Source organism: Channa argus, chromosome 12 (assembly GCF_033026475.1).
Source record: "Channa argus isolate prfri chromosome 12, Channa argus male v1.0, whole genome shotgun sequence".
In the NCBI taxonomy this organism is placed as follows: Eukaryota; Metazoa; Chordata; class Actinopteri; order Anabantiformes; family Channidae; genus Channa; species Channa argus.
Window position 1 is genome coordinate 23566446 of NC_090208.1, and position 25196 is coordinate 23591641.

The 25196-nt window shown below is 40.7% G+C and overlaps 1 protein-coding gene across 14 annotated transcripts in view; it reads left to right on the forward strand.

Annotated features, from left to right (window-relative positions):
- The first annotated feature begins 690 nt into the window (after positions 1 to 690).
- The window catches only part of nrxn2b (neurexin 2b), a 628821-nt gene continuing 604315 nt past the window's right edge, over positions 691 to 25196 (forward strand). For 5 of the 14 annotated variants that reach the window (XM_067524256.1, XM_067524261.1, XM_067524262.1 and 2 more), the window contains exon 1: positions 700 to 1101. The gene's annotated coding sequence lies outside the window, so the exon portion shown is untranslated. Of the gene's footprint in view, positions 1102 to 25196 lie in introns of all 14 variants that reach the window. The other 9 variants (XM_067524253.1, XM_067524259.1, XM_067524258.1 and 6 more) reach the window with 5 other exon arrangements.

Here is a 25196-nt window from a genome sequence, read left to right on the forward strand (position 1 = left end):
GTAAATAAACTGATGACGATTATATTATCTTTGGCAGAAAATATGGTTCCTTTTATGTTTTTTTCCCCCTTTATGCTGATGATCAAAACGAGCTCATGGATACACTCTTTTGTTTGCATAATTGCCTGTAGAAGTGTTTAAGGCTGTAGGCAGTCATTAGTAAATAATAACAGCGGTGCAGTTGATAGTTATATCCTAAAGAAAAAAAAAATAAGTCTGTGACTCATAAGTAATTGCTCCATTTTGTCTCACACAATAAGGTTTATATAATTAGGTCCAAAACGAGCTCATAATAGGCTGGGCTGTCATCTTTGATATCGTTATTAAAGGCACCTTTGACCATCCTTCACAATCATAAGTGTGTGTTATTATTTGGGCTTATTTTGTTGCCTTGATTTATTCTCTTGAAATTTGAGGTTTGACGCTTGAAGTTTTAATTCACCAAGGCTACGTGTTTCTCCTTAAAATCACTGAATGATATTTAAATCCTAATTAAATCATATTTAAATCCTCTCAGACTATTGTGGTCTTTCTAAAAAACCTGTCTGCCCGTGCAAACCACATGATAAGAATAGCAGCCGGCAGCACCTCCCCCCCTGCTCCCTCACCAAGGGTGAAGTAGCCTTCTCCAGCCGGTGCGGGGCGTGGAGTGGGCGTCCTCCTCAGTGCGGTGCCGCTGCCACTGCCACTGATGCCGCTGTGTCTCTCCTATTCCAGCGGATGCAGGTGGAGATGAATCAATGCACCCAGAACTAGAACGAAAGCATGCACCAGAAATACGACACCGGAATTTCCACAATAAAAGCCCCCAGCAATACATAGAAGGGTAAGGTTTTTAGTTTGAAAGGAAACAACTGAAACAGTATTTTCTGCCTGCCATTGACAGCAGGGATGCAGGTGGAGCGACTCGGCCAGGACCGTTCACATCTGTCTTGAAGGAGAGAGAGGGGGGGGGACGAAAACCTGCGTTCTGGTCTCCTCAACGCTCTGGATAAAATAAGAAACACAGAGGCGAAAACTTCATCCAGGTTATATCCAGGGATTTTTACAAACCTCCCCAAGTCAGGAGAATAATATCGGAGGGATTGCCGCAAAACACAAGTAAGGACTTTTCTTTTCTTTGCTATGGTGACTATATGCGTGTGTGTGTGTGTGTGTGTGTGTGTTTCTGACTGTTGGGATATGTCCCTGTCTGCATAGGCCCTCCAAAAGATGACAGGTGATATCAGGAAAGAAAAAGAATAAAAGATGCAGTAACATATTCCAATAATGAGCAATTTTTTGGTTTCGTTCTCTTGTGAGTGAGAGCCAGCAGCAAACTGTGCGTAATGGGTCGATATGTGGAGGAGATTTAGGAGGCGAGTGAAATCTGCCGTTCGTTCTCTGCGGCTCCGGCAGCAGACACGTTGGATGATCCGACGTGGGGAGAAATGATGGGCATAGATGTTTTGAAGCTACTCGTGCCAACGGTGGGAGTGTGGGAATTCAGCAAAAAAAAAAATAAAATAAATAAATACATAAATGGAATAAATAAATAAAATCTCGTGTGCTTGGTTGTTGTGCTTCTATACGCTGTGATTGTGTTTACGCAGTATCCACACTTGCAAGTGGTTATTCTTACAGGTTCCGACACTCATTAAGCCTGAGGTATCGCATTATTATTTAACAGCTCCAGCCTAGGAAAAAAAAAAACAGCCTGAAATGCACTGATTGAGACTGATAAGACATGAATTTTAATATCCACACAGAGCCCACTTACTTGTACACGTACTTCTCCTTCACTCCGAATACCAGAAATTAATTCACCCATTAGAACACTTCAAGCATTTGGCTTCACAGACTGAACATTATTGCTTGTCTATTATTATTTACCATGAATAGATGTGTAAAGGATCAAAATTAAAGCTTTATGAGACGGAAAATTGGGCCAACGGAGGATGTACTTTCTTTACTGAACAGCTGCATTATAACGTTAATTGACCGCTAAAGGCTGGAATGGCTGTGATCTGCCCCTCACACGCGTTACTTCTTCTCTGAAGTAAATGCGACCACCAAAACGTGTTAGAAATACACGCGTTCACTACACTTATACCCAGAGCTCCACATTACGCCGACCATACTGCGACTATATGCGACTCCTGCGCCACGGTGTCGCCAAACGCCCACTGGGGTGCGTAACGGTGTCTCTACATAAAACCGCCCAGTCAGAGAATAAATTGTAGCAGATACAAATCAGTAGATCGCTGGTTGTGAGACTATATGTCTGATTGGGGGGGGGGGGGGGGGGGTTGCATGCTTTAAAGCGGGATCAGGCCGTCTAGTTTAGCCGCGCAGAGGTAAAGATGGATGAGAAGGACGCGGCTAGAGAGAGGAGGGAAGCAGACGCCACATAAGGAGAATCTCTGTTAGCACCAATAGGGAGGCTCACCCACTCTGTGCTTTTCTACTGAAGCGATGTGAACTTTTGCTTCGTTTTCAGGGAAAGTGGAGCATCAGAGAGCTGTCGTTTTGGATAAGACTGATCACTTGTTTGTTATTTGTTCGTGTGGCAACGTGGGGAGACCTTTACCAGGGGACATGACTCTTACACAGTTAGTGTGAGAAGGGTTTTATACTGTAATTAGGTCTAATGAATTCAGGTTGATGTACCGGCCGGTTACCATGAGCTTGCTTGAAGACATTTCAAAGGAAGATCCAACACCGTGAGGATGATTGGCTGATCCACACACAGGAAGCGGAAGAGCTCACTCTACTGAGACAGTTGTGTTTTTGAGCCAAAGTGAATTCCTGTGCTAGACATGGACGATGTGACTCATTTGCTGGTGACTTTCTCAGAGGCAGAAAGGTGTGAACCTAAAAAAAAAAAATCTTGCCCACAGGGTCAAAAGTCAGTGTGTGAGTCTATTTCAGTGTAGACAACTTCATTATCATTCAGCCAAAGAATTACAGCATCACGATTGCTTTCCCTAAGCACAATTTGGCATCCAGCTGTTAATTCTCAATTGACACAAAGAAACTCTCACAAAAAAGTGGCTCCACCATCAGCTCAGTCTAACGACTTTAGTTTTGACGATGGCTTTGAAAATACCTAAATAGCTTCTCTCCTTTATAATGATACACACTGAGCAGACACTGCCATCAGAAAATGGGCCCATACATGATTCCCCTTTTGTTCTCGCTGCTTTCAGTGCACTTGATGAAGGGTGCTTAACATTGCCTTTGTGGGTTGAGATGACTTATAATAATTGCAAATTCCCCTGCAATTTGAATAATTTCTCCAGACCTTTTCACTGTTTGTTATTCGCTGAGTGCAAAAAGTAGATTTGAGGTCTTGTGCTTCTCTTTGTTTTCGCTCATCCTCCTGACATGAGGCCTCCAACAACTTTCCTGAATACAAATCTCCAGCTTTTCAACTCAAATGCCATCATTCTGGGTCAACACACCATCAGGATGCCATTTGAATGGCGGACAAAAACAACACCTTTTCAAATGCATATTGAGACAGTGTCCACCACATTTGTTTCTGTGGGTGGAATCTGTAGACCTACTTTATTAAGTTAGTCTCAAAGAATATACTTGATGAGGAAGCTGGATGCCATGCGAGTAATAACATATTCAGTGTTATGCTTGGTATATTTAGGCCAAGCACAGCCCTCGAAGCATCTGTCAGATAAGAGGCATCAGTCAGAAATTCTAGCCAATCGCAGGTCAGTGTTTTGAGCAGCTGTCATCTTCCCCTGACAGAGAGCAAAGACACTGTCTTTTAACTCACCTCTTTCAAAACACAGGCACTCACACCCTCCCCACGCCCCTCCCCGCCCCGCCGCACCCCTCTGGTTTACCGCCACAGAGACCAAGAGAGCAAAATTGGGAGAGAAGAGAATCAGAATGGGTAATCTTCCTGTAATCCCTTGCACAGCGGCAAAGAGAGCAATCTGCCTCATTAACTCACTCTTCTGCCGCTCACCGCCTGGCCCTCATCCATCTTCCTGTCCACTCGCCCACCATCCACCTGCAGACTGGGAGAGAAGAGAGGCTGGAGGAGCTTAGGGTTGCCACAAAGAAGGCAGACACTTTTACTTGCATAAAAAGGGGAGAAAACGTAATCGTAAAATGAAAGATTTCCCTTTTCTCCTCCTATTCCTCCTAACACCCTCCATTTTAGCTGTCAGGCTATGATGAGAGACGTGCTCAGCCTGCTCTTTCTGCCACCCCTCGATCGCTTTTTCCTTTGATTAAGCATAGTAGTAGACGGGGTAGAGTGTATGATGGAGAGATGAAGTGAAGGACCTCTCATTGTCTGTGAGTGACTGCATGTGAGAGAAAGGGCAGTAGACGTACTGTAGTGGAACAGCAGGGAAGAGGGGATACAGTATGGCCTATTGATCTGATCAAGTTACGCCCTTCAACTCCTGTGTGGCCACGGCGGTAGGATATCCACGTCTAGATTAGGACTAATATTAGTCAGCCGGGCAGGACATTTATTATTGAGGATGTCAAAGTTAGCGCATCTCTTGCTGCAGAGGAAAAGGCACAAAATTGTCGTGTGAGGGCAGCAGTCCAGTTGAAAGCTCTGCGCTCCTTTTAACAACTTGCCTTTGGTCTTTCTAATTGAGAAGGAGTTTAGAGACTTTTGGGTGTTGAAAACCCTGGATCTGTGCCACACATTCTACTGTATTCCACAAAGATTGGGTCATGAATTCATTCGGCAAAGCTTGCAAGTACATCTGAATTTTGCATGAGGGTTTTTTTCTCTCTCTCTCTCTCTCTCTCTCTCTCTCAAATAGTTGAAAGTAATGTAATCCCAGTCCCCTTTTTTCATATCTGAGTAACCCCCAAAATGCAGGCACTGCAAGTGAATTAATGAAGATGTTCTTTGTAGCCTCAAGTGAGAGCCTGATGTGAAATATTTGCATTATCGTATTGCTTGCCTTTTATGGGCTGGAGGTGCTACAGTTAAGCTGGAATCTCCTAAAAAGAACATGTGCGTATTAATAACAGAGAAATAAAACAGACAGATCAAGCTATTTTGTCGTGTTTGCACCTTATCTCCTTCTCGTTTGGCTTCACCTGCAAGTCATCTCCCTCAGGTGTCATCCAGCCTACATCTGCACAAACTCTGGGTTTGAGAGTTTTTCAGGACCGACCTAAGTTATCAGGTGTAGGATGTATCTCTTTAACCGCCACAAGTGAGCTGTTTAACCTAAATTACTCAAGTGCAAAGGCAGCTGCAGTTTCCTAGGTTTAAAAATATCACCCCGGACTCCCCACCACCTCCCCACTTGGAAGGGCACGTTCCAGGCAAAACGAGCTAATGTAACCTCACTGTTAATGATGATGTATCATGTTCACGTGCAACCTGATGACAGTGCTTCCCCTACTTAGTCCGTAGTAAACACTTGTGGCCAGATCCTGTTAGACCAAGCTATTGTGAGCTTCATTTGGCTTTGTGTCATCATTTGGGGCGCAGGAGGCAGAGCGGTTGTCCACTAATCCCACAGTTGTTGGTTCGATCCCTGACTCCTCCGGTCACATGCTGAAGTGTCCTTGAGTTAGACAATAAACACCAGCTTAGCTTAGTTATTCCTGGCGAGTGTTGTCCAGCTGCATAGCAGCTCCCCCATCGGTGTGTGTGAGGTAGAAAAGGACTATATAAGTGCAGACCATTTACCATCATAAGTACAGTAAATAAGAGTGTGCAAACATTTGCTTAACTGTGAAAGGGTCCTATTTCAAACTAGAGCATGTTGCATAACAGGGATATGGGACACAAAAAAATCCTGCATAAGAGTTTTATGCTCATAATTGAAGAGTGGGTGTTAGTAACTAATCCTAATGCTTTGGGATATCACTCATCCACACTATTTCGAGTTTCGCATAATCATGCAATTTGTTTACATAACACTTGCATATCTAACTAAACAATAGCAATTTGCATCCAAAAGCAAGAAGTGGACTTTATCACCGGTCACTTTCTCACTATTTGGACATTGGCATAAGCAATAACATGCAAACTACACTGGGAGAATTCATTTAATTAAATAATCCAGTGGTCAGCAAGTCATATTATGAGACTGCTTTCCATGCAGCAAAGGTTTAAATCAATCAACATGGTCAATGGAAGTTCAGAGTTATTGCTTTAAAAAGAAATCTGCTGACTTGATTTGTACATAGGCTGTAGCTACTATGCAATCGCAGACACACAGCCAGACACGTTTCCTCTGACACAATGTCAACAATTGTGGTTTCTCTGTGATTTTATTTGTTTCTTTTAAAATCTTCCCAAGTAGAATTCCTAGGCTGGAACACCTTGAAAAACCCTGTTTGGTCAAGCACCCTTAAGAAAAATGCTGTGCTCGACCACAGTTTATTCCTCTCCCAAGAATCCAATAGCCTTTTGTCTATCCTGTTGTGGATGAATTTATTTTCAGAGAACCACCCCTGCAGCTAAATCAATACCAGATGTCCAAACTTGAGCTACACATGCTAAAAAATGCTCCCTTGCCTCATTCTGAAATGTAGCTATTTCCAATACTGGAATGCATCTGTTGCTCGTGCTCTATTCACTGGCTGAAATAAGGTCTGGATTATCCTCAGCTGTAGCAAATATGGGACCAGCGACAGGAGGAACTCGGGGGCTGATGGGGGTCATGATATTGAGATGCTGTATACCACTGAGACCGTGGCCGCACTCACCCCAGGCACTGCAAGTTTCCCCACCAGGCAATGGAGAAGGATGGCTATTCTGCGAGCCACAATAGTCACTTCACCACAGATGGGGGAAAGGCTTTGGCGGGGCACAATGGGGTCTTTTAGAAACGGCGCTGCTGCCGCTGCTGGGGCCTGCATTGGGTTTGTGAAACCAGCGTACCTTCATCAGGCTTCTCTTGTCACCGATATGCCGGCGCTCTGTTTGCAGACGACCACAGGGCAGAGTGTGGGAATAGCCACCATTTATCCCATACAACTCTCACGTCGAGCGCTCTCGGCAGCCAAGGACGTAGGTTGAGCAGGCAGGGTCAAACAATTACGCAGCGCTATTCTCTCAGTTGTAATGAGCCAGGAATAGAGACGCTCAATTGAGTGATGACTGCTGACACCATTTTGTAATTCAAAGGAAAAACATCGAAATAAAATGGGCACTCAAATTCAATCACATTTTGCTTTTTTTGTGCCTTTATACTTGTGATGTGTCTTGCTTTCTCCACTATGTCCCTGCTTTTTCATGGAGAAAACTGTCATCTTTGGTAGCTGAGGTGTTTTATTTCGTTTCATTTCTTGCTCCAAACTTTTTAAAATGCTATTTTATTTATTTAGTTGCAATTTTCTTATTTCTCGGGGCCAAATGGGGCATGTGTCACGTTTGTGCAGATCTGCCACTTCAGCAGTCGCTTTCCCGGATTGAAGGTGAAACGTGAAGGCTGAATATGTCAGAATGATGGCAGAAGGACAAGAAGGGGGATGAGGGAGGAGGGAGAGAGAGAGAGAGAGAGAGCCCAGAGTCTGAGACTATCCAACCCTCCCTCCATCTCAGTCCAGCCGTTTCAGTCAAACCATCCATCCAGTTAGCTTTAGTGAGACTTGCTGACTAGCTGCTCTATTGCAGTGCTGGCTTTTCTTTATTCTTCTGGACGTTCTTTATACTTTTTACCTTTTCAATGCCCTGGTGTTGCATTTTTTTTTTTCTCATATGGTTATTTTAAATTATAAATTCGTGGACAGATTGACAGGTGAATTCTGTGCAGTTCAAACCCAACATTACCGATATCACAGTCGCTAAGCTGTAGAGTCGAGTTGTTAAACAACTACATCATAATTATAGCCAGTAGTATATGAAATTAGTCAGTGTTTTAGAACATGCTTAGTTTAGTTTCAGTTGTGTAAAGACGTCTAAAGCTGCAGTGTTTTAAGTCACGGCCCAGAAAAAAAAACAACCCCAGATGGTTTTGGCATCGGAGCCACTCTACCTATCAGTGGTGCTAATTGTGAGGGTTTAGCACTTACTAGGTTTCCAAGTCTATCTCTCACTCTCTGTCAGTCTCTTTCTCTGTCACTCTCCCATTTCCAAATGGAGCAGTCCAGGATTCATCAGTGTTTTCCCTCTCTTCCAAGCTGGTGTGACACACAACATGGCCTGGGTATTCAGGGACTGGCATGTATGGTGACTTGTGCCTCCCACTCCCCAGCAAGTTCCTGGAATAACTCTGCAATTTGACATGGCCCCTGGTGTACAGCAAGCTGTGGAGTGTGGGAGACAGGAAGTGTGTGTGTATGTGGATGTCACAGATGGCGTTAGTAGCAGAGAGGCTTGTGCCTGTTTTGACTGAACGAATCACTGGGAATGTAGTAGGGATTGCTGCCACTGCTGGGGCTTGTCAGTCTGTCTCCTCATTTTTTATTTTTTTTTTTTGGGGGGGGGGTTTCTGAAATGGACGACACATGACTTTGACAAGACTTCTTTACGTTTTCTTCAGTCACAAAAAAAAAAACCAGCTCCAAAAACATTTACTGTACAGTTTGTTCTTCCCACACCAAAGACCTATTCAATTTTACGTTCACAGAGCAAATATTATACCAGAACTTCAGTTGAGTAATATTGTCCAACATACAGTAAGAGGAAAGATCGATACGCTGTTATCACAGTGAATAGCTTCCAGGCTGACAGAGAATCAGAGCAACATGGAGAACACCAGTAAAAAGGGAGCGGACAAAAGAGAGAAACCAGTTGACTTCTTAGGTCTAAAAAACACAGATGATGTTTTGAAAAGTCCAACCTAGCAAAGCCCTATCAAACTTCCTCAGAGCGTTATTGATCGAAAGCCCTCTTCCTTGCCAAGCCATTTTCTCCAAGGATGCTGCTATCTGCAAGGCGGGCAGTTTGCTCCAGTAACCCACTATTCACTCGCTAACCCTGCTCTGCCATCAGCCATGAATCTATAAGACTTAGTCACACCTGTGTGGCCCGGAGCGAGTCAGTGAGGAGACAGTCGGTGTTGTTGTTCTCTCCCCCAGCATTAACATCTCCATCTTATTTTTGGTGTATTCTTTTTTTGTTTTTTCATGGAAGAAAGAGGAAAAAAAAAATCGGGAACTGCATTCATACAGTACCACAAGTTGTTTTCACAGTTTCCAGGGGCTTTCATAGATTTGCAAAATGATCACATAAGCACTTTGAAAATCATCCATTATTAATAACAGAAGACATCACTGTTCTGTTGTCAATGATGTCTGAATACATTAAGAATGTGGAGATCCCTGTTGGATATGTAATTCTCTCAAATGTTTTGGCTATATTAATATTTACTAACATAGTTACTGATTGCTATTGAGAAGTCATTTTTGCAGAATATTAAACCACACAAATGAGGCCTAGACTTGTACACTGTATATTGTATTTATAGGATTGCAAACCATGCTATGTCTCACTAGCTCAGTATTTAAATTATGTCTGTGACACAAAAACCCTACAGTTGAAAAATACCTAGTTTAGGCTGAGGCCACATTGTGGTCTACTGAGGCTTAGGCCTCAGCCTTAGTAGGCCATAATGAGAGAAGTAAATGAAGACTTTTCAGAAAACTTTGCGTAATTGATGCATCAGCTCTTACCTTTACCATCATATAGTAACTTTGTACAGTCCTCTATCTTCTACCCAGAGCTAAATGCTGAGTGGCAGCTCTGAGAAGTTCAGCGACCTTCCTTTATGTCATTAGGTGCTTATGGCACATTCCTAGTGCATTGCACCTGCAGCCTCTCCGGTTCAAAGGCGTGCAGCTGAACCAGAAACAATGGGTGCAAGATGCACTGTGGGATAGGCCACAAGGACTCAATGACCATCAGGGAAGGACATGCTTTGTGTACACGGTCCATTGGCACACTGCAGCACCTCATACTTCACAGACAGCTCTTAGAGCTGCTTTTGTATTGCGGGCCGCTGTCAATTCAGCACCATGGACAGCTCTCTACCCACATAGATTGTTTCATCTCTCCCACACTGGTCTGCCTGTCTCACAAAGCCAGACAAGTGGGTTAGTCAGCTAACCTTGGGTTTAACACTGACTTTCCTTTTCCGCAAAGATGCCTTCATTTTAACAGTATCAAATCACCCTGGTAACCTGTGCTGCATTACAGAGCACACATGCTCAATAGCAGGATTAACACAGTTTTCCTGTACAAAACCTGAGTCAATATTTGGAATATTTTAGAACATTTTCTCTATCCAGCTGTAAAATGTGGTGTCTAACACATGGCAGGTCGATGTTAGTTGAGCATTGATATCAATAATGAATTAAATTTAGACTATTAATTGGGCTACAAAACTCCCGACATCGATTGTTCCAGTGTAAACTGTTGCACTCGTATTTCACTATTTCTCTGGAGAACATAAAACCCACTTTTTAAATAGAAATCTTTTTCAGAGTCAATAGGCCATACAGTATTAATGGAAAGTAAAGTATGTTCACTGTGTACTAATGATGCTGCGCTGCTATGCCCGTTTATTTATGCCGCTCCACTATCTGCACTTTACTTTCAGCGCTCTTTACCTTTGGAAATAGGAACAATGTTTTCTCTTCACTGATATAATGTCCGGCATTACTTAGACTGAATTACCATAACTATTTGTTATTCATGAAACACGCAAGCGTAGTTAATTCTAATTGTGTATTTGTTTTCTGTGCATACTCTTCTAGTTGGACGTATTTAATACCTAAAATTGTTAGTCTGAACACACCCTAATAATATTAATGCAGATTTGATTTGTGTAATGGTGTTTGTACTGTTTCTAATAATTTATTTTGACTTGAAATTAGAAGAAACCCTCTATAGGTGGGTCTAATAGGTCTGTAGCTTTATTCTTTTTTTGCTGATATTCTATTCTGTCTCTTCGCAAAAAATGAATGTTTATTCAATGTCTATATTCATACAGTAGGGGTGAAATTCATGATATAGGTAATATATGTATAAGCAAACAGTCTGACGGTTGCTTACTCCGTTCGTGCAAATGCAGCCAGTCGGTGATTATTGTAGACAGTTTCTCTTCTCTGGTCAGTCTCCCTGCACTCTCACATCTCACCTACAAACAAAACCAGTTGTCTCTCAGGGAGCCAGTGGTTTTCAGGAGCTTGGGTAGCTCCAGGTGCTGGATTGCTGCTCACTCTCCGCTTCCATTTTTTTACTACTGTGTCACAGAGGAGCTCTTCTTTCAGCACCTACTTCAACTCACTTTCCAGCTCAGTTCTTGCTGAGAACTGTAACTGTGTGTGTTTCTATGTAAGTGTGTGTACAACAGTCGTGAAATATACTCCAAGTTTGTTGTTGGTAGAGCTCCCCGGACAGTTCCCGGCAGAAAGACTGCTGCCCTGGCTTTTTATGATGGATTGTGTGTGTGTGTGTGTGTGTTAAGGGAATCTGAGTCTTGAACGTCACAAGTTTGAACTATGTTTCAACCTTTCGTCTCTCTCTGCAACCATCTTTCTGTCTCTTTCCCCCTGTAATTCCCTCTAATGTGTCTAGGTTGGCCCCTGATGAAACAGCCCAGTCAGGCCTATTTCCAAATACAATAGAAAAGAACAAACGTTTGTTTGTATGTGTATGTGTTGGGCTGATGGCGGCTTAAGCTGCTGCTTTTCAGTCAGACTTGTGTAAAACCAGTGGGAATGGCCTGCTGCAGCCCTTCTGCGATAGATCCCAGTGATTATGTCTGATTTACAGCCCTCAGCCCTCCTACTGATGACTGTGCAGGACTTTCACCCCCACCTTTCTCATTTCTCCCTTACCTCACTCTTGTATTGCATTTGAATTGTTTTTTTTTTGTTTTTTTTTCAATTCCAGCCAGACTTCAGACCAGTATAATCAAGGCTTAGAGCAAGGACTGCTGACTGGAGCCCTTTGATGTTTGGTCTCTTGATTTTGCGTCAGGTCATGGTGTAAATATAGTGATGAGGTCATGGAATATTAAGCCCAAGCCTCTTAGCGCACTTAAGGTAGCTGCAGAATATCTATGTAAGCTCTTTTGAAGTGCATAAATTTTGTCTGATGGCATCGTTGTACGATTTTCAGCGAAGTACTGTAGTGATTTATGTATAAGCATAGCAGTTGTGCTCAGTGTGCGAAAACAGTACAGCACCATGACATGTGTGTGTAGACTACTGTGCAAAAATGCATCTAGGTGATTGAATTACATCAAGGTACTGTCTTTAGTATTCATTATGCTGGATTTTGCACAAAACAGTGTTTGCTGCAAGAATGACCGCATCCTTTAGGGTACGTGAATTTTATTTTGGATTTTTAGAGTTTAAACATTTTGTGCATGAATGTGTTAAGGTTCCCAGGCACCACCTGTGACCTAGGCTAAAGGGTGAAATCAGCATACTAGTGTGGCAGCTGAAGCTTTTCCCACCAGTACAGATGGTTCTGCTAGGCCATGGCTATGGCACAGGGACAGCTGCTGGATGTCACAGCTACAGAGAGAGAGAGAGAGAGAGAGAGAGAGAGAGAGAGAGAGAGAGAGAGAGAGACAGAGAGGTGAAAAGGTGTGAAGAAGAAAAAGACAGGGAGCATTTAAGGTGCTGTATATGTTTGTGTTGTGTACTAAAAAAAGCAGTCTGTCTCTTTTCTTCCGCTTCAGATCCAACTGATTTCAGAAGTGCTTTGTGAGCCTCAGTTGTTGAGAATTCTTATCAATTCATAATGGAACAAAACGGGTTTTTGTGAAATGGTACCACAATGTATGAATCAATACATATTGACTGTGAAGCCTATTTTGTGAAGTGTGTTTTTTTTTTTTTTTTTTTTTTTTGTTTAAAATAGAAGAATAGTCATGTGCGGCACTACAGAAAGAGCAAAGTGTTCTCTGTAAGAAGCATTAAAAGGAGAAGGATGAATGGAGAAAGTAGAAAAATGAGGTAAAGGTGAAAGGGACGTGATAACAATAAAATAGGAATGAGGAGAGAATGAGTTGGCGTAATGGAAGTGATTTTTAGAAAAGGAGGAAAGATGATTTGGCAAAGACGGAGTAAGAAATGGAACAGTGGGACGAGGGGGGGAGAGAAAATGTTCCTCTTTCTACTTATCACAGTAAGAGTTTAACATTAAATTTAAAAAAAAGACAGAAAGAGACAGAGAGGACACGAGGTTGGTGAGGGTGCAGAGAGCAACCTGTGGTTTGACATTGGCTCACCTTGGCTGTCAGTCATTTGGAAGGTGGGGTTATCTGTCCCCCCGTGGTCCACTCCCTGCTGTTTTAATGAATTTACCGAGGCCTTGGGAATGGCTAATGCACTTGTTTGTGGATACTGGAAAACAGGTGGCTGCAAAAATTCACCTCTAGCAGTCATTTCCTAGGGGGGAACCAAATAACTCTGCAAGCTGGGCTCATGTGGAATTTTGTTACCATTTTGTAGGTATGAATCCAAATTATAACCTCTGAAACACCAGGCCTCTTCCGAGTTAGGCCACATCTCCTTATAGCATCTTATACTTTCACTATTTGCCATTGTTGCCATTCCTGTACAATATTCCAGCCCAGATACGGGTCAGTGAAAAGAAAGGTCCTGTGGTAACACTTATACCCACAAGTGGGTTGAGGTTTTCCTTCCGTATCTGTCTGCCTGCCTACTGCTTTGGCCCATCTCTGCCAAACTATGCCATCCTTCATTCATATGCTCCACTGCCTGCTCCGCATCAAACAGGCAGCCTGTGAACTCAGGGGGAAGTATCCACAGAGAGATGGGATGGTGAGCTGCAGCATGCGGGGGCAGTGTGGTCCATTGCAGGAAGTGATGTGGAGGAGTGAGCAGAATGCAGCTATCATCCATTCCTATTTAGAGGAGAGACAGAGAAAGGCCAGTAGGGAGAAAGACAACAAGTCACAAGATGCCAAGAGGGCACAGAATATGCCTCTTGACGCAACGTGAGTAGGAACAAATCACTCAGAGTAGCTTTCATGTCAAGGATGAGAGGCCGAGAAAGTGATCACAGGCTGAAGGAGAAAGAAAAGGAGGGACTACATTTTGAGACAGAGACCTTTACCTACTGTGCAGTGTTAACTGCTAAGCATGTTACAGCTTACTGCAGAGGACGGCTTTCTCAGCCCTTTGGGCCTTTTTCTTGCCTCTGACATCTGGGAGGGGGAAGGCTGGGGAGTCAGAGCACTGGGTTTGTCAGAGCTAGTCACAGGCTGCTTGGCTGCCTGAAATTGCTGAGAGATCTATCTCCCTTGCTGTCTTTCCTCACTAAGCATAGTTCAATGTAAAATTACATGCAATCATTTCATGCCTTTAATAATTTTTTTTTTTTTTCACTTCAAGATTTTTATTTTTAGCACAGTCAAGAACTTAAAATATGCATTTGTTCAAGCTGTGTGATGAAATTGAAATGATTGACTCTGACAAGATGGACTGAAGGAATGGCATGGCTAGAGGATGTATGAGAATATGACAGTGTTAGAGAATTACTGACAGATTTCTCTCCATTTCATTTTCTTATTTTCAGTATGTTAGTGTTGGACTGCATATGAAAGAAACAGATTGCTCATCCTCTTATTGACAATGAACACACAATGCAATTTTTCAAAGCAGCTTATCATTATATATATATATATATATATATATATATATATATATATATATATATATATATATATATATATATATATATATATCATTACAGCTTAACATTACATATATATATATATATATATATATATATATATATATGTATATATTCTGGGAGACATGGATATGCACCTAAAGTTCTAGAAACAACACCTAGTTGAAACAACACCAATGCATTGCTACGGTAATGCGACAGCTGAGAGCTACGACTAAACAGCTGAAAGAAACGGCGTAATACTATGTGGTGACACTAGTTTCACTACATTAAAGTTAACAAGCAGGGTCTGTGTTTTCTGGCTGTCTAGCATCTGTAGTGGGATGTTCATTTTGCACCGAATACGACGTTTGTATTGTAGAGCCATGTTTTGTTCCTCAGTCCTCTGTGCAGAACAAGATCTTGCGAGTACAAAAACAAAAAAATATGTTATGAACAGACAAATCATATTTAGAAAAAACTTTTACATCACAGCATTGTGTGCTCAATAAATGTTACTGAACAAATTCTATTTTTGCTTCTATCCATATAAATATGTTTTAATCAAATAGAAAAGGTTTGCAGATGTGCTCCCTTCCAAATTCCCACCGTTTGTGCCTCACATCTCATCTCTGTGCATGCTCAACTTGCCTCTATACTCCTATTAGGAAAGTGTTGCAAATGTGCCATTAAACTAGCCAATCAGTAACAAGAGACGGCTCATTGCGATTGGCTGTCTTTGAAACCCCACAAAAGCTAAGTAGGACCCACCTGCCAGGTCACTGACACTCTGATCTCTCAGCAGCTTGTTTCCCCCTTAGCTACATTACCTCCATCTAACCTTCTGCTGCCCCTAGCAACTGATGGCAAACTCAGTTGTAATGGGAAGGAAACACTGCCTGTCAGGGGAACAGACTTTGTGACTTTGCGAGAGGTTTGAAGGTTTGATGTTACAGTTCTTTTTCAAAGAGAAAGTTTGGTGTCAGAGTTTAAGAGTAACATATTGGAGGATACAGAAACATTTAATCAACCGCAGTAAGGAGTAATGTATTGCTGCCAGTTTCTTTGAAAATAATGTTTAATGTATAAGAGACAAAACGGCTAATCTGAACCAACCTTCATTGTCCTCTGACTGATCCTCACATTTGTAACACTGTGCCAGGCTAAGTGTGTACAGGGAAAGCAGAGCATGTTACTGTGGACAAGTTCAGCAAGTTTGCAAAGAGCAGACATTAGAGGGCAAAAGAATAAAGCCGAGCTACTGAGATTATTAAAGCAAGTCTGCAAATGCATTTATTGAGCACAGTGTAGCTTTTGATTTGCTCAAAAATAATTCTTTAAATGATTTTTTAAAACATTTTTTGGTTTGTTTTTAAAAAAATATATATTTCTGCGTGTGTAAACATATTTTTCCAGAATGTCATATTGAACACAAGAATTCCACTGTGCTGCATCATTCTGAAAGTTTTGCTAAATGATCACTTGTCACCATAATATATGCATTTCTCAATTTTTAGCGTAGAGATCGGTGGTTAAGAATTTCCAACTCTACATACTGTAATGCCTCTTATATTGGAACTTTTTCTTATTTTCCCTCGGATGAAAAAAATAGAAACAACTTGACATGGCTTAACTTCCTACTCTTCTTCTATGTGGTCTCTTTATGAATTAACATTCTCGAGTAGCAAACTGCAACAGCAGTAGTGGTGGGAGAAGTGGGTTCAATGCTGCAGCAACTTTATATAAAATGTTGCGAAATCCAGAATTAACAATCCAGAATTAAAGGCTCCATCTTAACAAATGTTAAGATAATATATGTATGTTGTGTTGATAATGCCTCTCTTTGACTGTCTTGACATATGGTCATATTTCCGCCCTTACATGATAAAGACTTGTTGCTTTTGTGGTTGTACTGTCAGCATCTGTTCTACTGAAAAGTAAACACACTTTTGAACTTTCACTTCAGTTGTCTCCACCATTGTCTCTAAAAGCATGTTCTCCGTGTCTGTGTGTCCTCCATCTCTCACACAGGCTAAGAGACAGATATCTTCTGCACTGGAAATTGCACTTGGCACAATAGACGGACGTCTTAATCATGAATGGAGTTGGTGAGATAAAATGTCCAGGAAAGAAGTAAAGTAGCCGTAATAAATAGGAAATCTGTTTACTTAAGTTCCTGTAGTATTGATAGCAGAAGAGATAAAGCTACTAAATGGCGATTCATGCAACCTTTTCAGCAAGACTTTACTTAACAGTTCAATCCAGCTGTCATCAACGGAACTATTTATAATATTTGGATCACAAATGCTCAATTCAATGCTAGTTTGGTTTTGGAACTCATGCTTTAGAAATATCTTTTCCACAAGAAAAGGATGGTGGCTTGGATTTATAAGTTTTAAAGGTTGCTTCTTTCTATGGGAAATATATGTTTATAGATCTTAAGGCAGTTGTCCACAGATCAAAGGGTCAGTGGTTCGATTCCTGGTTATGGCTATGTATAGTGTCTTTGGGCAAGACACTGAAAGGGCCTATTGCCAACAGCCTATTCCCCTCCCCAGCTTTTCATTGCATCAGGCGTAAAAACTGTGCCAAAATCAACATGCAGACAAATGATCCGCTGGGGCGACACTGAACTCACGGGATAAGCTGAAAGGACGAAAAAAAAAAATAAAGAAAATGTTCATAGATCTTAACTGAGAGTGCATTTAAAGTTACGATAAAATCGAGCAGGGTTCTGAAAGCTTTTTCAGTGTCTCAGACCTGGTGGTTCAGCAGTGGTGGCTCATCAGAGATGTCATGGCTGGACATCTTGCTCATAAAATATGCCCAGCGGAGCTGAATTAAAGGTCATTTATCTCTATGTACGCTCCTCTGATTTCCTCTCTGAACCTTTGGTCATCTTACCCAGGTGTGTGTTTGTGTGTGTGTGTGTGTGTGTGTGTGTGTGTGTGTTTGTGCTGCTCTATGCCTGTCTCCTAGCTTGCACAACCTTAAAGCTCCTAGAGGCGTCAGTTTAGTCCAGTTGTACATGTGTTTCATATGTTCGTCTGTGTGACCAAAGGGTCGTGTGTCTGTGTGTGTTTTTGTGTGTGCGGATGAGCAAATATAAGGAGTATTCATGAATCTCATAACCTGTGGGCAGAAAACATTGTCTTTTCTTGTTTACAGGAAAACTATGTCTCGGAGTGTAGGCTGCCTTTTGTGGAGCCGTTGCCTATTGGTATGTGAAGGCTTTATAATTGAATTAGCTCAAGCCTTATGGCCTAATGCTGGAGTTCAGAACAACTCTGCTTGCTCATTATTTGTAAAAGGAGGTCAGGAACATTTCAGAAGTACACATTGTGTGTACTTAATAAATATCGGGTAGACCTGGGATACTGTTGATTTTTTATTTTTATTTATTTATTTATTTTTGTGGGAGAATTAGCTTGTGCTAATATACCTTGTGCTTGACATCAAAATTCTTTAGTATCCTCTAACCCAGGTACCTCATCCTTTCTCTGTACTACATGTTGTATAGTGTGTGTCTGGCTGGTTGCTACATTTACATCACGGCTCTGGACGTGGCAGTGATTTCTTAATCATAATGCCTTATATAAATGCTGTCAGACACATCGGCCTATCACAGCTCTTGGGGGTCATGTTTCGGCCACCCTGTGGGAGCCAAAACATTAACCTGGTTATTTATTGCATTCCAATACAACTTCACCACGAACTATGAATTGAGTAAACACACATTTTAACTTTGTAAAAGTAGAATTCATGACAGAGCTGAATTGAAGTAAATTAGATTGTAAAGATGGACCTAATGAAGTAGCCAGTGGTAAGTCCAAGCTAATAAACCATAAAACAACAGCGTGACAAACTGAGCGGTTTGTCACGCTGTTGTTTCGCAAGACTTGTTTTGTATCACTTAAATTAAAATATTGTTTTCTTTCAGTGAACCCAACTTTTACTCCACTCCAAGGATGTGGCCCTTAACACCTTCACAGTCTGCCAGTGTTTGTTTTGAAGTCCTGTATAGCATTAGTGGGTGGTAAATTGATGGTCTGTGTGAACAGGTTTCATGGTTTTGTAGTGTGAATGTAATGTTATTTAATCCAGTGCTCCCACAATGTTCAGGGGAGACGGTTTAAGATCCCAGTTTGAGTGAGAAATGGGTGGCATAGGAAGATGTGGGGGTTATGTTTTAATCACTGATAAACTTGAGGATTGAAGTGTTTGCTAAATGGGCCTTTGCCTTCCTGTACAAATGTGTGCTAAATTGTATCACACTCAAATAATAAACTCCAACTCATCTTTCAGCTTCATTTTCTGTTATTATACAGTAGGCATCTCCTGTGTGTGGCTGGATGTGTTACAGAATATGTGCATCTGCAAACCCTCGCTTTTGCATTTATTTGTTGGCTGATCACACTTTCTTCTTTGCTATCGAACCTAGAGGCAGATCACATAAATTAGGCTTAAGACACATTTCTGCCACACGAAATGCTGTGGCAGTAATACACTCACTTGTAATGGTTTGAAATGGTGTTGGTGTGGAAGATGCCAGTATGTGTATAATGAGGATTAAATCAAAGATGGCTGCCTTGTTGGTCAGATATTTAGTTTTTTTAGCTTTGTGAAATGGATAAATGTGGCAGTTATCAATTCAAAGTTTGGTCATATCAAACAGGTAAAACGGAGGATTGCATGTGAGCTACAATATATAGCAGCCTACTCCATTAATGGCATAACAGACTAAATGGAAAGTGTAAGTGTGAACTTTGTTTAAGCTGGATTTGGTGAATTCAGTCTGCTAATGAAATTTGTACCTTGGTGTTACTTGTCAGATAAATTATGTATGCTCATTTTATCAGACACATGTAGCAATACACTCACACCCAGCCACATCTTTGTTATGGTGTGAAACTCTAATATTTTACTACCCTTGAGCCCTCTAGTAACATTTTAATGACAACAATTGCATTTAGCTGTGTTAACAAATTAGGAGGTATAATGCTTAGCTGGTGAGGAGTACAAAGAGGAGGAAAAACAAAAAGTGAATTGAAAGGAAGGACAATTTTCACACAAGCCGTTTAAAGCAAAGCTAAAATTCACTTTGCTAACTGCGACTTCCACAGAAGCACTCGGTGTTAGTGAGACTTCCAGGAGGGATGGGCAGAAAAAATTGCTGTCATTTGATATTCAAATAATATTCATATAAAACGTTTGTGCTTTACAGTCCCTCTGGCTTTTTCTCAACAACTGGCCTCTCCATCCTTTTATTTTCTTATCCTCTGGTCCCTCTCTCTCTCTCTCTGTCTGTTGTGACTCTTCTCCCCCACTTAGTGCTTCTTATTTCTAGTCAGATGCAGCTTGAGGGGCGTTTCGACTCTCATGGGCAGAGCCTGTGTTTAATTGATGTGCATCCAGTAGTTGGGACTATACACCAAGAGATGCCAGATTTCACTTCTTTTGTTCTTCTTGCTCTTTCCAGTTTTGCACAATTCAATGCCATAAGTGTTAATTTAATATCTCCAATGTGTCTAAATACAATAGGATAAAATAACAATGAACGTCTGTTCCATTTGTATGGCTGTGTGTATATGAAGGAGCTGGTCTTTCTGCAATGACTCTGCACTGATTGTTTATATGGCTAAGGTGTTTTTCTAATGGTGACAAAATACATAAATTTTTAAAAATGTCAGTCTGTGCAAACTGAACAGGCAGCTAGCTCAGGCTGTCTTTGCCCTCTCTAGGTTGCATCACCCACAGTTTGGCACTGTTTGGTCTGGCAAATGACTGATCTGTTTATATGATCGGCAGCCAACCATTATGGCTGCCCGCCGCTTGGGCGACATGTCCCTCCCTGTGCGGTGTTCCCAGGGACGTTAATCAAATGCTTAATGGCCAAAAACATGGGCTAGGCAACACTCTCCTTAAGACTTGTGGCTTTGGCCAACATGTTTACATGTGCAGATGGAAAGAACATTTTGGAGAAAAGATGAAAGGTCATTTGTAAGTCGTTGTTGAAAGGAGAGAACTTTTCACAAGATTTGTTTTTGGTGTTTTGGACACAGAAGAATCAAACTAAAATAGTAATTAAGAAGTATACATTAGGCATAATGCTGTGTTATTTTGTCAAGTGGCTGCAAGGTAGATGCAAAACATGTCAACATCTCTCTGGGTAGTTCTGTTTGTTCCTTGTGTTAGTAATGGCAATATTAAAGAAGTACGAGTGGCTACAAGGGGAATTACAAAATAGCTCATATCACCACATCTTCACAATACTTGACACCAAGCCTGAATGTGAGTGGCAGTTCAATTTTAATCACCCCTCATCAGCAGTGATCATCTAGGTAAACAGTGCATTGGGATGGGATGATTAATCATCAGTCCCTTGTCCTCAATTAGCTGACTATTGGAGAAACGGAAGGGATTATTCCAATCGCCGAGCTGCTATAAAGGCGGCACGTTGATGACACATCATAGTTAAAGACTTCCACCTTCCCAGGATCTAATATGCAACATCTTGTTAACAGTTCCTTAGTGGATAGTTTGAGAGCTAAGAGAAAGAAAAGATTGTTGGAGATATGGAATATTTGTGTTATATAATAATAATTATATTAATATTAATACCATTAATCAACATTTTTCTTAATGCACTCAAGTTACTTTTTCCATTAGAGGTAAAAAAGAATGATTTAGTATGATGACTTCATTGCGTCAGCATTTTCAGACTAGAGACAGCGGCACCGCTCCCTAAAATCAATCTGTCAATGAAGTGATCGTTCTGCAATGCTATGCTTAACCCATTTAGCTTAGGTAGCCTCTCAATCAGTTTAATGAGCTGTGTGTCTGACTCACTGCAATGACTTACGTAATGCAGGGCTATTTAGAATACACGGTGACATAATATGCTTTAGCAGAAAAAGGTTCGGCACACTCAGAAGGCTCATATTCACGGAAGCCTTTGAACTCATCTCATGTACGTTAGTAAGCATTCAGACTTATTTTATAGAACTAAATGTTAACACAACATAGCCAATTGACAAAAAAGACTGGATGTTTTTTCTTGTCAGTAGAGTAAGAAACAAGATTGATCCTACGTGAGACACCCAAGATAGTGAGTGAGCAAGGCAAAAGAGAAACAACATGAAGGCAAGTAAATAATTGTGAAACACAAAGTAAATTTGAATGTGAAGATGAAGAGGAAGCGAGAGGATGGAAAGAAATAGGCTTCTCGGCTGAGTGGCGTGCAGCAGCTGTCAGATTAGTGTTGGGAGAGCAATGCTAAGCTGAGACGAGATTTCTGAACTTTTCACTCCCTTTCCCTTAGTTCCTTTTTTGTCGAGCTGCAGACACTTTTCAAAAGACGCTGGCTGTCGCGCTGCATTAAATTGGGCGCCACCACCACCACCCTCCCATTGTCTTCTGTCCTTGCCGGTCCCCTGTTGCACTAACCAGCAGTTAGGTGGCAACACAACAACAAATGATTGCGACAAGGGCTACACCAGCTTGCCCTATATTAGAATAGTTATCACTATTCATTTGTCCTTTTTAAAAACTGCAGGTCTGACCTGAACATGCAATAAGATTTAGTTTAGTGGTTACTCAAAACTAAGTCTATAAATTTAACCTGCTTTCAGTCTTGGAAGATCGGCGCTGCCACCAGTGATCCCACTGATGTGATCTCTTAATGAGGAGCTCTCTCTCTGCCAGGGAACGAGCAACTGGTGTTCGCCTTCATTCCTGGGGAGGCAAACATCCTTAGGTCAGCAGTTTACTGCTGGCTTGCGTTCATAATGTTTTAAAGTGTTGTAATTAACTTTGAGAGATAAAAGCCGGCTGTAGAGTTGAACATGCTGCCGTTGGCTATACTACAACAGCCACCTCCTACTGATGTCAATGTGCTTATCAGCATAAGACTGTTTATAGTTTACACTCATCCCCCTTTGTATGTGCTGAAGTAGTTTGTCATGGAAACTGAGCAACTGTGTGTAGAATTGTTAGATAAACTTTTAAGAAACCAATTCTCTTTTGCTTACGTGTTGCATTGTTTTATGATGTGTTAGTAACTAACCAGACACAGGACAGGTGGGCAGGTCCCCACCTGTCAATGTCCAGAGCATTTTCTTTTTTTTATTACTTTGAAAACCTTGTCTGGTCCCTCTCAGCTCTCCAAAACATGATCTGTATCTACTCCACCTAAAGTGAAAAGGTTTACAAACAACATCCATAAAGTCTGAGATATCAACATTTTTAACAGATGGCTGAAAATGTTGTTACTGTTAAAACGTCACTATGAAGTAGGTTGTATATGTAGAAATAACCATCCAAAAAAACAGGAACTGCCTGCAAGTATCTCTGCACTCGTTGGTGTGTCAAGTAAGGGGCCGTCTGATTTTTACTGATGTCTGTAACTATGAAAAATGCGCAAATAAATTGGCAAATTGTTTTAAGCAAGATGTACTTTGTTTTCCTGTTAAAATTGCCTCTTTAAATTTACAAAATCACAGCGAGGCCTCCATTTAATCAAGATGTAATAAAACTGTGGAATAACACTCCTGTCTGTCATGTCAATGTTCTAAGATGCAAAACATATTTTTTTTAACCAGCCCCTTAGATATTTGTATCAATTAGCTTGTTAAAACTTAAGGTATAAAGTCACACTACAAATGTTATATTAATGTGTACTTCTGTTTATGTAGTTTTCTGGTTTTATTATGACCTGTGATTAGTATTTATGCTACAGTATAACACTGTACTAATTCAACAAAAAGTCAGATACAACACTGCATCTTTTAGTTATTCACTTTTACTGCAAAAGCTCACATCTAAAAACAAATTTAGCAAATGATTTAAAACTAAAATCCCTTAGTCACAGGAATAAAATGCAATACTTTTTCTGAACCCGACATAAGTGGATTATGTGATTTGTAAATTAATAAAATATAATTGTTGTTGGTGTGCTCATATGTTTTATTTATCTTTTTAATGGGTCTATATTTTCTGTTTCGGATATGTAGGTTTGACTACTGGGCAAGTAAAATATCTCAGCTACAAGTGGTCTATATATATATATTATATATTTACTATTTGTTGTTTTTTACATTAAAATATGGTATATAAGAGGATTTAGCAGCAATTTCCTTATCACTGTTAAGAGTTTCATATTTGATAAAATCCAATGTGTTCATGCTATGAAGTTTTACTGTATTTTACCACAAAGAATAGTATTTCAAGACAGTTTATTGTGAAAATGTAGACTTCTTATTAAATGTAGGGAGCACACAGACGGGCAAAACAATAATAAATATAGCACATCTTCAGTGTTTGTGAAGGCCATTATATCTGAAGCAGAACAATCACTTTAACACCCAATAAAGAACAACTTTGATGCTCTGATTTCTTGGAAATTGAATTATAAGAAAGCTGCAGACAAAAACAGGCCTTAAACGTGACGATGTGATTGTATGTTTTTACAAAAGGACAGTATCATATGGCTGGTAGACTTGGATTGAAAGCAAGCTTATATTTTTCTTTATTTAGATAAGTATTGGATTATGAAAGGATAGTGGTCTGCTTGTGCCAAACATCTGTAGAGAGACTATTCAGCCCAGCCACAGCATGCAGTTACATAGAGGAGCTTCTCAAAGTATTGGAGTAGTGTAAATTGCTCATAGGTGTGAATGGTTATCTGTGAAAGTCTCTTTGTTGGCCTCTTTTCACAAATGCTTGTCCGATAAATTGTGTAAATTTTGTATTTCAGTTTATTTTCGGGGCAACTGTAACTCAGGAGGTAGAGCATTCGTCCAACAACCCTAGACAGGCTCCTCAAGTCACATGTCGAAGTGTCCTTGAGCGAGACACTAAACCCCAACTTAGTTGCTGAGTATAGCTGCCCCATCGGGGTGTGTGTGTTTGTGTGGATGTGTGTGTGTGAATGAGAAGCGCTTCAGAAGAGCAGTGCAGAACATTACATAATGGATGTATGGAGATATTTTTTTTAAAATATGTTTTCAGTTTTTTAGAATACGTCATTGTATGAAGATAAGGGATGTGTGATATTGAGAAAAATGCTAGATCTAGATATTTTCTAGGATTTTATTAATAACAAGTAGATGATATTGGCAAAATGTGTAACCTGTGGTTTATGCCACTAATGTTGGTGGCCTAAATTGGAATTATCCAATTTAACTGAAATTTTGAAATATTTTTGGTCGGGCGATGTGGATCTTGGGGCTGAGAGATTAAGATAGTTTGAAACAATCACTCTCTAGTGCCTAAATTGGCAGAGTCTCTTTTGCACGGTAGTTATTTGGTGACAGTATTTGTTGTGTAAAGTCATCCTTTTTCCTTGTTCCTTTTTTTGTAGTAACCACTTTTGTTTTGAAGAATAATTGAGCTGTCTTTTATATTTTTTATTTGTGCTTTTACCTTGGGTGGTTAGCACTACTGTGGACAACTGACTCCTTAAGCTTTTCAAATTCCGTGTAATGGTTTGCAAATGGTAACACCAATTATGATATAATTGTATATGATATATATTACACATCTCTAATATAGAAATTGACAAAACAGTGAAATCTAGTTCCAGCCATGATGGAAAAGTAGCAGTCACATA